The sequence below is a fragment of the Schistocerca serialis genome, chromosome 12 (genome assembly GCF_023864345.2).
Source record: "Schistocerca serialis cubense isolate TAMUIC-IGC-003099 chromosome 12, iqSchSeri2.2, whole genome shotgun sequence".
Taxonomy (NCBI): Eukaryota; Metazoa; Arthropoda; class Insecta; order Orthoptera; family Acrididae; genus Schistocerca; species Schistocerca serialis.
In genome coordinates, this window is record NC_064649.1 from 111,161,333 (window position 1) to 111,173,446 (window position 12,114).

The window sequence follows — 12,114 nt, forward strand, 5'->3', positions numbered from 1 at the left end:
TCGATGAGACTCAGTCGCTGTTTTCTCCATATTGAAACAAAACAGTAGCACCTCCCGCAAATGACGAGAATTGGGCTCGTAAACTGAGATTTTGAATCAAGGACAACTTTATGATGCAGACACGAATCGACTAATGTTTGAATGAGGTTGTGTTGACCGAGGTCCAAGCTAACTGCCTGACGTCTGCGATCTATTTCTTTTGACAGCTACTTATCGTCGTCACCACCTATCGTCAAACGGCGTAAGCAAAGTTATACTCCGTCGTCAGGCCGCGAGTGGCCTACCGGGACCATCCGACCGCCGTGTCGTCCTCAATGGAGGATGTGGATAGGAGGGGCGTGGCGTCAGCACACCGCTCTCCTGGTCGTTATGATGGTATTCTTGACCGATGCCGCTACTATTCCGTCGAGTAGCTCCGCACGAGGCTGAGTGCACCCCGAAAAATGGCAACAGCGCAAGGCGGCCTGGATGGTCACCCATCCAAGTGCCGGCCACGCCCGACAACGCTTAACTTCGGTGATCTCACGGAAACCAGTGTATCCACTGTGGCAAGGCCGTTGCCGAAGCAAAGTTGTACAACTTGTATTATTGAGTTATAATAGTTTAACTTCGATTTAATGGGGTAGAACTTTTCGTGTTCGTTTTACATGTGCTTGACAATGACGCTTAGTATGAATTAGCTATTTTCACGATTAAATACACATCGCATTGCAGCTTACAACGGACCATGATTACGTTTATTGTTTATCTTCACAGATAAGGGAAGTTCAGCAGAAAGGGTTAGAACCTGAGTTGTAGGTGTCGCAGCCACTCAAGACGTTGTCCAGGAGCCATGAAAGTCTCGCCTGCTACGATTGTTGGTCGCACAGCCGTGCGGGGAGAAGCCACGTTTTCTGAGCTGGAGACGGGATGTGGCGAGCCAGAAGGCACTTTGCCGGAATTCCAGCAGGCGGCATTAGTGGCCACGATGCCAACCCAGGCTGGAGGGGAGGCTGATCTGTGATGAGATCTGGAAGAGCTGTCGGCACAGGGTAGGGGGATAAGGGAGGGTGGTGGTGCTGGGGGTTACGTGGACGGCACGCGAAAATGCGTCGGAAGAAGTGGTGGGGGTGGCAGAACGCGTGCGACAGCAGTTTAGGTGCGGGGGCACTTGTGCGTGTTTCCGCAGAACCTGCGCGGATACTGCCGGCACGCAATTCGCTACGCAGTGGGCGTTAGGCCGGCTGTTACAGGACGCAATCCGATCTGGCCGCGGTGCTACGGCGTCTCCAGCGATAGGGGAGGAACCGGCTGTGGTGGGGGTAGGGGGAAGTGGGGGGAAGGGGGGGAAGGTAGATGTGGCAACGCCGCCACTGTGCCAATAGCTGCTGCGTCACCAGCCTTACAGCCGCCCTCATTGGTGTAGATTCCGTAGCTGGACAACTACGAGGGTCTTCTACAAACTAAGTTGCCCTACTGTAAAGTAGAAAATTATTAAAAGTCGTCACCTTGTGCTGAAAGCGTACCTTGCCGTGCAGCTGGGAGGAGGGAAGGGAAAGGTTCCACCTTGGTACCTTGGTACAACAAACATATTAGGAATGAGATTTTGACTCTGCAGTGGAGTGCGCACTGATATGAAACTTCCTGGCAGATTAAAACCGTGTGCTGGACCGAGACTCGAACTCGGGACCTTTGCCTTTCGTGCGCAAGTGCTCTACCAACTGAGCTACCCAAGCACGACTCACGCCCCGTACTCACAGCTTCACTTCCGCCAGTACCTCGTCTCCTACCTTCCAAACTTTACAGAAGCTCTCCTGCGAACCTGGATCACTTGCCTGCGAAAGGTAAAGGTCCCAAGTTCGAGTCTCGGAAGTTTCATATCAGTGCGTACGACACTGCAGAGTGAAAATCTCATTCCTAATATGTTTGTTGTACCAAGGTGGATCCTTTCCCTTCCCTTTCCGCCCGGAACGCCATGCGTTAGACTGTATAGCCAACCGGGTGGGGTGCTATTCAACATTACTTCCTCAGACTCACAGCTTTAATCTGCCAGGAGGTTTCAAACATATTAGGAAGTTGCTGAGAAAGCAGACAATCTCGCACAGTCATTTTAAACGTAGTCACTGCCCCGCTGACAGACAAATTATACGAAATGAAACCAGCTGTCAGAAGCACAATAAGAGAGTCTTTTAACGAATTTGAAAACGATATTTTATCTGCAGATTCTAAAAATAACCCCAAAAAATTTTGGTTGTACGTAAAATCTATGAACGCTAAAAATAATTCAATATCTTCTCTTGCTGACGTTTGGGGTAATGTAACTGATGATGCTAAACAGAAGGCCGAAATTCTAAACCTAACTTTCAAATACCGTTTACGATAGAGGACTGCAGCACCATTCCCCCTTTCAATTATCGAACAAACGAAAAAATGGCTGACATAATGTTTAGTGTGTCTGGGATTGTAAAACAGTTAAGATCCTTAGACGTCAGTAAGGCATCTGCCCCAGACGGTATCCTCATAAGATTTTATGTTGACTATGCTACAAATATAGCACTATTCATATCCTTCATGTATCAGAGATCATTGCAACGGCGGACAGTTCCACGGGACTGGAAGAAGGCCCAGATCATAGCAATCTATAATAAGGGTAGAAATTCGGATGCACATAATTACTGGCCAACTTCACTGACATCGATTTGTTGTAGAATCATGGAACATATTTTGTGTTCAGACATGATGACCTTTCTAGACTCTGAGAAGCTCATCTGCAGAAACCAGCACGGTTTTAGGAAACAGCGGTCATGTGAGACACAGCTGGCCCTCCTTGTGCATGATATACAACAGGCTCTAGATACCGGCTCCCAGGTTGATGCCATATTTGTCGACTTTCGAAAGGCGTTCGACTCAGTTCCGCACTGCCGCTTGCTACAAAAAGTGCGCGCTTACGGTCTATCCAGTGACATATGCGGTTGGATAGAAAGTTTTCTAACAGACAGGGAGCAGTATATCGTCCTGAACGGGGTAACTTCAACAGAAACAAGAGGAACTTCAGGTGTGCCCCAGGGCAGCGTAATGTGTCCTCTGCTTTTTACAATTTACATAAACGATCTGGTTGACAGTATTAACAGCGGCCTGCTGTGCTCTGTGTTTTGTATAAAATGGCCGTTAAAGTTTCTGCCCGTATTTGGCATTCCAGCATCAGAAGCAGGTTCTTTTTCATTTTCTAAATCAGTTTTCTTCCTTTTCACATTCCTATGATGCAATCTTCTTGATTTTATCACCTTCAAAAATGATTTATCAGCTTTTACTACACACTCACTGTCTGTCACATACAAAGCTTTGATGCAGTTCAGTTCGGACTAGATTCCCATTTTGTCTAAAACATAAGTCCTGTTTTGCGCACCATTATTAAAACATGCAAATCCATCATAAACATTAACAGCAAATGGATTTCTCCCCACAAAAATGGTTTTTGGCAATCTTTCCCATACACATTGGTGAAAACTTTCACTTGCGTTTTGGGTACCGCCATGAAGACATTTCTGCAATAAATTTTCATTTGCAAGGTCCCTGAATATGGGTTTGATGGGTTCCATGGCAATGTCTGGAGCAAATATAAACATTGTAATTCTACAGAGCGAAATACACTTACGTATGAGAGAAGAATACTTTGCAAAAGGGTGTGGCGCTGCATGTTGGTACACTTAAGACCAAATAAGTGCCTTATAATCTCTCAGATAATGCCGTTGAGAATTGTCTTGAAGAAGAAAACGCACGACAGTTATGTAATTTTGGCTCCATAGCTTCAGGCGAAATTTCTCACCGGGCCCTCGTACTTGGTGGGAGACACTACTGTTCTAGGTATCTTTATGTGCTCCCTGTGTGCTCACAACTAAAAAGAACGACGTAACGCGATCGACGGGCATACTAGAGACACTGTCCGACACACCTGTGCAAAGCTTCCTCGGATTTTCACTGTTGTTTCCACTTCGCTACCGATCGTTTCTTACTTTCCGAATAACCCTCGTATAAGTCGCCATCATCATCTCTGTACACAGCATATAGATTGAAAATTACAGTCACAATCAGGACAGATACAGTAAGGTGAGTAAATAATTTCAGAAAGTGGATCCGTGCAGCCTATCTTATGCGGGTACACGTCAATACATCATACGTACAACACACCCTGTCAAGTCGTGACACGTCATTACAGGGACATGTAGGAAGTGATACATCGACATGTCAATAATAAAACGAGATTTACATAAAATACCGTATATATTGCATCACCTGCACGAGCTCATGTTCACGCAGCAGATGTGAGACGGCTGAGTGTCACAAGTCAAAGCAAAGATGTGACACTGTAGTAGTGAATATAGAGAAATCCGTTCGTTACATACTCGGGTACATTCAACGAGTCGACAAAACAGTGCAAAATAAACGCGTTACTATGTTATTACATAACACAAGGAATCCAAATCAGAATGTATAGGAATTACAAAGATAATTTTTTTATTAAATTTTAAAATTAAATTCTTATAAAATCATAAAAGAATGTATTGCATATCAGTTGTAGTACCTGTTGCCTATATAGTCAAAATATTTATCTATCGCAATTGATTAACGTTACAGAAACAATGCACGATGTACATGTTATAACGCACGTACTGAAAAAAGGCAAACAACTAACCTGTTGCTACTTCAAATGCTACTACATGGTATTTCACGAATGCAGTATTATACCAGGTGTAGAAGTATGAAACCGGAATTTGGTTATAGTAATTACACGTCTGTTGTTTGAAACTTATAACAAAATAATACTCAAAATAGTCTCCATTGCTATTTATACGTTTCTCCCACCTCTGCGGCAGGCTATGAATGCCACCCCAAAAAAGAAAAACCTTCTTTTGAAGCGAACCAGTCAGCGAGACATTTTCGTACATTTTCATACGAACTGAAGCGTTCTTCAGTGACAGCGTGTCCCAGTGATGCAAACAGATGATAATCGGACGGAGCCAAGTGTGGAAAATAAGCCGCATGCCATAGTATTTCCCAACTGAATGCCTCGATCGCTTCCCTGACCCGTTTTACTATCTGTACTGGCACATTATCATGAGTAATATGACTTTCTGTTGGCTTTTTCCAAATTCCAGTCGTCTTTCACGTAACGCTCGATTTAAATCGATCATTTGCTGTTGGTAGCGATCAGTGTTAACGGTTTCACCAGGTTTTAGCAGCTCAAAATAGTTGACACACTTCTGTTGCCACCAAACACAGACCATTGTATTAATTCCAAAGCGATTTCGTCTTGCAGTGTATGTCGATGGCTTGCCTGGATTCAACCATGATTTACGACGCTTAGCATTCTCAAAATACATCCATTTTTCATCACCTGTCGCTATTCGATGGGCAAATGACTTCCTTTTCAATCTGGCGCGCAGTATTTCACAAGTGGTCTTTCGATTTGCTTGCTGTCTTTATTTCCCCACTTTCGGCATCTTTCCCATAACTTTCAACCGAAGAGAAACGGCTTTCTGCGTCACATTCAATTGTTCCGCGAGGTCGTGTTGAGTTTGAGTATCATCTTCATCCAATAAGGCCTGCAATTCGTTGTCTTCGAACTTTTTCGGTGGTTTCCCGCGCTCGTCGTTTCTCACCTCAAAATCACCAATTTTGAGTTTTTTGAAGCACTCGAAACACTGTTTTCCCAAGAGTGTGTTCGCCGAAAGCTTCGACAAGCATTCGATGCGATTCTGCAGCAGTTGTCTCCAAATGATAACAGAAAACCAATGCTGTCCGCAAATCGTAGCTCGTAGGCACAAAACTCGACACGTCTACGGGTTTGAAACACATACCGATGTATGGAACTTGGGTTTCTGTGAGTTGACATTCGTCGTCAGCCGTTGCAGGAAGCAGATGGCGCTGCAGGTGCCGTCTCAGGGTCCCTACACTGACGGTTAGCAACATCTGTGGGGAAGTTCCGGTTTCATACTTCTACACCTGGGAGTTGTTCCCCTTTGTGAGCAACATACCACTGTGACATATACGTCGCACACTATTCTGTATTCTTACCACCTGACTCTGAGATTACCGTAATGTGTTCATGACAATTATATATTAATCTCTGGTGATCTATTTTCACCTTGCCGCAGTGGATACACCGGTTCCCGTGAGATCACCGAAGTTAAGCGCTGTCGGGCGTGGTCGGTACTTGGATGGGTGACCATCGAGGCCGCCATGCGCTGTTGCCATTTTTCTGGGTGCACTCAGCCTCGTGATGCCAACTGAGGAGCTACTCGACCGAATAGTAGCGGTTTCGCTCAAGAATACCATCATAACGACCGGGAGACCGGTGTGCTGACCCCATGCCCCTCCTATCCGCATCCTCCTCTGAGGATGACACGGCGGTCGGATGGTCCCGGTAGGCCACTCGTGGCCTGAAGACGGAGTGATATATTTTCCACATTGTAGTTCCCTTATAACTATTTTGACAATGTAGGCAGTAGGTATACTACTGATATACAATTCGCTCTTTTATATTTTCTTATAAATTTAAAATCTAAAATTTTTTAAATATAACAAAGAATTTTAATTTAAAAAAGGGAATTTTGTTATTCCAATATACTCTGATTTGGATTATTTGTGTTATATAATTACATACGAAAATGTATATGTTGCACTGTTTCGTCGAGTCTCTGGGATAACTTCTTCCTTATACTTTATGTGTAACGATCGTATCTCTATATGTTAACTACTACAGTGCCACCTTGTGGTAGTTTGTGAAATCTTTGCTTTAACTTGTTATGCTCAGTCGTCTTTCGTCTGTTGTGTGAACATGAGCTCGTGCAGTCGTTGCAGTAGGCGTAATATTTCATGTAAAGCTTGTTGTATTATTGACATGTCGATGTATCATCTTCTTCTATTTGTTCTTTTGCTTTGCTACCCACGGTTTCAGTTCTGTTACTCGATGGGTGTATGGGCACTAACTATGGTGCCAGTAACAACCTTCACATACTGATCGAGTTACTTCGGCCTTTTTTGGGAGATCTTTCGATAATATTCTGCTACGATCGTTGAAAATTTCGCATGTTGCTCTCTTGACATCCAGGAACTAGAGACTTTATGCACAAACTACCGTCTGATGGGAATGTGGACCTACGGAAAGCGTTCGACAATGAAAATCCCTGAAAAGTGTCTGAAACCCTCGGGAGACAGGGATGCAACATAGATAAAGTAGGGTAATATACTATATACAAAGGAACACATGAGAATCAAGAAGCGGGGTTATAGAGAAGTGCTTAGACTATAGCAGCCATAAGGTATAGGTTCAGTCTTACCTCTGCACTGTTCAATCAGTAAATCAGAGTATTAAAGGAAATGAAAGAACAGAATTGGTATTAAAATCCAGCGTGAGGACATTTAAATAGTAAGATTCGCTGATAAGTTTGCTCCCTTGTGTGAAGAGATGAAAAGTACAGGGCCAGGGTGAAGCGTCTGGTGACCAGACAATATAGACTTAGAGTAAGCCAAAAGTAGATGAGCGTACTGAGGAGTTGTAGAAATGAGAAAATCAACAAACTTACTATCGAAATTGATGACCATGTAGTAGAGAAGGTGAAGGAATTCTGCTAACTCGTAAGCAAAATGATTTACAGGCGTGATAAGAAGGATATAAGAAGCAGACCAGCACAGATAAAATGGTCATTCCTGGCTAAAGAGGTCCACTAATATCAAATGTAGGACTGAATATGAGGAAGAATTTTTCTGAGAATTTACGTCTGGATAACGGCATTGTAATCATCGACTGTGGGAAAAATAACATGATGAGGATGGAAGCGTTTGTGATTATTGCAAGGATGTTTGTATCTAGATGGACAGGTAAGAAAATAAATGAGGAAGTTGTGCAGATAATCTGAGGAAATCCATAATAAACATAAACAGGAGGAAGGGAATGGATGACACAACATAGCTGACGACATCACGAAAGAACTTAAATTGTTCTAAAGGAAGCCATGGGAGAAATAATCAGTAGGAGTTATTATAGGTTAGAATGTAGAGAGCAAATGATAGATGACGTGGTGTGCAAGTGGTTCTCCGAGGTGAAGAAGTTGGCATAGGAGAGCAATTCGTGACGGGCAACATCAAACCAGTCAGAACACGGACGTCCCACAGAAAAATCACGTGTTTTACCGAGTTTTCATGATCGCTATCTTCCACACTGTGGACCAGTCTAATTTTCCTTTCGGGGCAAGCTTTCGAAACTCCAATAGCAATTACTCCTTTTGCCTCCAGTCCCTTAGTGCCCGCGTTTCTTTCTCTTATATTTTTCTCCTTTTTCTGGCATATATATATATATATATATATATATATATATATATATATATGTTTTGTACGTGTGGCTACAGAAAAATCTGCAATTACCCATTCCAACCACTTAAGAAATTACTTGCCTTTATTTGCATGATGCTAGTTGGTTTAAACCACAAGGTGTAAAAAGTATTATATAGAACAAAAAACAAAAATCAAACAGATTTACAATGATGTATCCATTTTAAAAAAAGCATCAATCATTGTTATAATGTAGTCTAGCACAAAATTCTCTGATTGTTACGACTTTCCATAAATTTTAATGCAAATCTAATTACACGCTTCGTTTGAACCAGAGGCAGATAATTTTCAGTATAGGTTGCAAAATAAATAAAATTCGCGATGAATAAAAACCCCCGCTACAAATTAATTTTCGCTTTTGAATAATTCATTTTAAATTCGCAGTTTGTCAGTTTTCGTACGACACATAATGGGAATGCTGACAGTTATTAATCGACCTCAGTACACTGCATTGCATTCATTGTTCAACCTCTTTTGACAGACAGCACATTAATATTATCTTTATAGGACGTTATGGATATTCTTTACCATAAAAGTTATTATTTCCTTTTTAAAAGTATTTTAATAGCTCGCGAGGCTGTTCAGAAAAATCGACTGCCATCAACTCCTGGGCGCTGGTCGTCAACCAAACTGCTTGCGTTTGGAGACAGGGCCAAGTTCGGAATCGAGTATAAAAGACCATACTCCGTCTTCTCGTCTTCCGTTAACTCCACATGTACAGACAGACGTTTTCAAGAACACATTGACATATAATTGTCATGAACACATTAAGATAGCGGTATATGAATACTCACCACCAACGCCCAGGTGGAAACATTAATTCGCAATTCTACCATCTGCATCTACACACCTCTACATCTAGAGCTATCTCTAAATCTACATATGCATATATGTTTAATTTTATTTTTTATTTTCACATCAAGTTCCTTAGAACCAAATTGAGGAGCAAATTTCCAAGGTCATTTAACGTCTCAGTACCTGAAATTACAACGTAAAAGTGATAACAGATAAAAATAAAATGTTTATGAACACAAAAAAGTCAAGCCGTAAATGTAAGTAAACGCAGCCAACAATATTACATATGAATCGGCTTCATTTGTCAAGGAACTCCTCAACAGGATAAAAGGAGTGCCCCATCAAGAAACTCTTCAGTTTCGATTTGAAAGCGCGTGGATTACTCCTAAAATTTCTGAATTCTTGTGGTAGCTTATTGAAAATGATTGGAGCAGTATACTGCACACCTTTCTGCGCAAGAGTTAAGGAAGCCCGATCTAAATGCAGTTTGGACTTCTGCCGAGTATTAACTGAATAAAGGCTGCTAGTTCTTGGAGACAAGCTGATATTCTTAACAATAAACGACAGTGAAGAATATATGTATTGACAGGCCAATGCCAAAATACCCAGACTCGTGAACAAGGGTTGACAAGAGGTTCGCGAACTTACACCAGTTATTGCCTGAACCGCCAGTTTCTGAGCCAAAGATATCCTTTTAGAATGGGAAGAGTTACCCCAAAATATAATACCATACGACATAATCAAATGAAAATCAGCAAAGTAGACTAATTTTCGAGTCGAACGATCACTTACTTCAGATACCGTTCGAATAGTAAAAATGGCAACATTAAGTCTTTCGACAAAATCGTGAAGGTGGGCATTCGACGACAGTTTACTGGACACCTAGATATTCTAACTGTTAAATTTCGCTAATCATATGCCCATTGTGTGGAATTTAAACGCCGATTTTTGTTGAATCGTGTGTTAGAAACTGTAAAAACTGAATATTACTGTGATTTAGCGTTAGTTTATTTTCTACAAGTCATGAACTTATGTCATGATCAGCACTATTTGAAACCGAGCCAATGTTGCACACAAAACCCTTTACTACTAATTTAGTGTCATCAGCAAACAGATATATTTTACTGTTGCCCTTAATACTACGGGGTATATCATTTATATAAATAGGGTACAGGAGTGGTCCCAACACTAATCCCTGGGGCACCCCACTGCTCCACCATTTGATCATACCCCACTCAGACCCCACATCACAGCCATTCTCAACACCGTGGACAATGACCTTTTGCTGTCTAATGTTAAAGTCCGTTTCGCAACCTGCACCACGCAAGTAACGAGCAGCCCTTAGTGGCTCACCATCACAGTTTTCTTTATCTTAAATATCTTTATGACTAATGCCCTTTTCTCATATTTATTATTTTATAAATGACATATAAGTACGATAATTCCGTACTTATACTCTACCATACGTTTTTAGTCATAATTCTGTGACCATGTTATAGGATACAGGCCATTCTTTGATTTAAATTCTGAGGAAGACACTCCTAGCAGTGTTGCAACCCGGTTAATTCGTTTAAATATAGTGACCGAGGGCTGTTTTTCTTTCAATTGTAACTATTCACGGTCTCTGAACATGCAGCCATGTACAAACTTTTGTTAAAGTAAGAGGTCAACCAATTGTGAGCTACTCCCCGTATTATGTAATGGTCCAACTTCTGGAGCAATATTCTGTGAGCAACACAATCAAACGCCTTAGTTAAATCAAAAAAATAGGTTTAAAATTGTCTACATTATCCCTTTGTCCCTTTTTATAAAGTGACTTTCCTACAGAGTACTTTAATCGATTAGGAAACTGACCATTCCTAAAGGAAAAATTGCAAATATGGCTGTCTACAGGGCCAACATGTGCAGCACAGTACATTAATACTCTGCTAGGCACTCCATCACATCCACGAGGTCCTTAGCCTTCATTGGTTTAATTATTGACTCAATCTCCCCTTTGTCTATACCACAGAGGAGTATTTCAGACATCAATCTCGGAAAGGCATTTGCCAAGAGAGTTATATGATTCCCAGCAGAAACTACTTTTTCTTTAATTAACCAGCAATGCTCAGAAAATGATTGTTAAATACTGTACATGTATCTGATTTTTCAGTAACAGAATTATTATCACTTCACACTGACTTTACATCGTAGACCTTGTGCTGCTGACTAGACACTTCCTTCGCAACTGAACATACGGTTTCAATTTCATACTGTGAATTAGCTATTCTATTTGCGTAGCACATACCACATCTTCTTCTATACTTGAATACAGATCTACAGCTATATCTACATATCTGTATGTAAATCTACATATGCATATATGTCTACGTCTACATCTGCACTTGCATTTGGATCTACAACCAAATCTATATTAACATGTACGTGACTACTTTACACTCTACGCTGCAGTAATCGGCAGAGGTTCCAGGCAATCGTTTCAGAAACGTGTCTCTGCATTTCGAACCTCAGCTAGAATGTGACAGAAATGAATACAAAATCTTTCCCTGTGATTTTTCTACTATCCTGGCCCGGTTGAGTGTCCTCCCAATGCAAGCGAAACGCAACGATGGAGGATGAAATGACCTGTCTGGAAACGTTTTCCTGCAGTGATTACCGAATTCGCTTTAATTATTGTCATCCCAAGTGGCTTGCTGTATTTGCGATACTGTCTCTCTTCGTGTCAGCACAAAAGACACGCTCTTCATCGAACTTTCACGATGTCTGAATTCTGTCTAGTGAGGATCACATACGCTGGGGACTTACATATTAGGTTTACAGCACACAATAGGCCTACGATATTCTTGGTTTGGTTACTATTGACACACACACACACACACACACACACACACACATATATATATATATATATATATATATATATATATATATATATATATATACACTCCT

At 41.6% G+C, this 12,114-nt stretch overlaps 1 pseudogene; it reads right to left on the minus strand.

Annotated features, from left to right (window-relative positions):
• Positions 1–444: 444 nt before the first annotated feature.
• LOC126428647 (5S ribosomal RNA) lies at positions 445–562 on the minus strand (annotated as a pseudogene).
• Between the last annotated feature and the right edge of the window lie 11,552 nt (positions 563–12,114).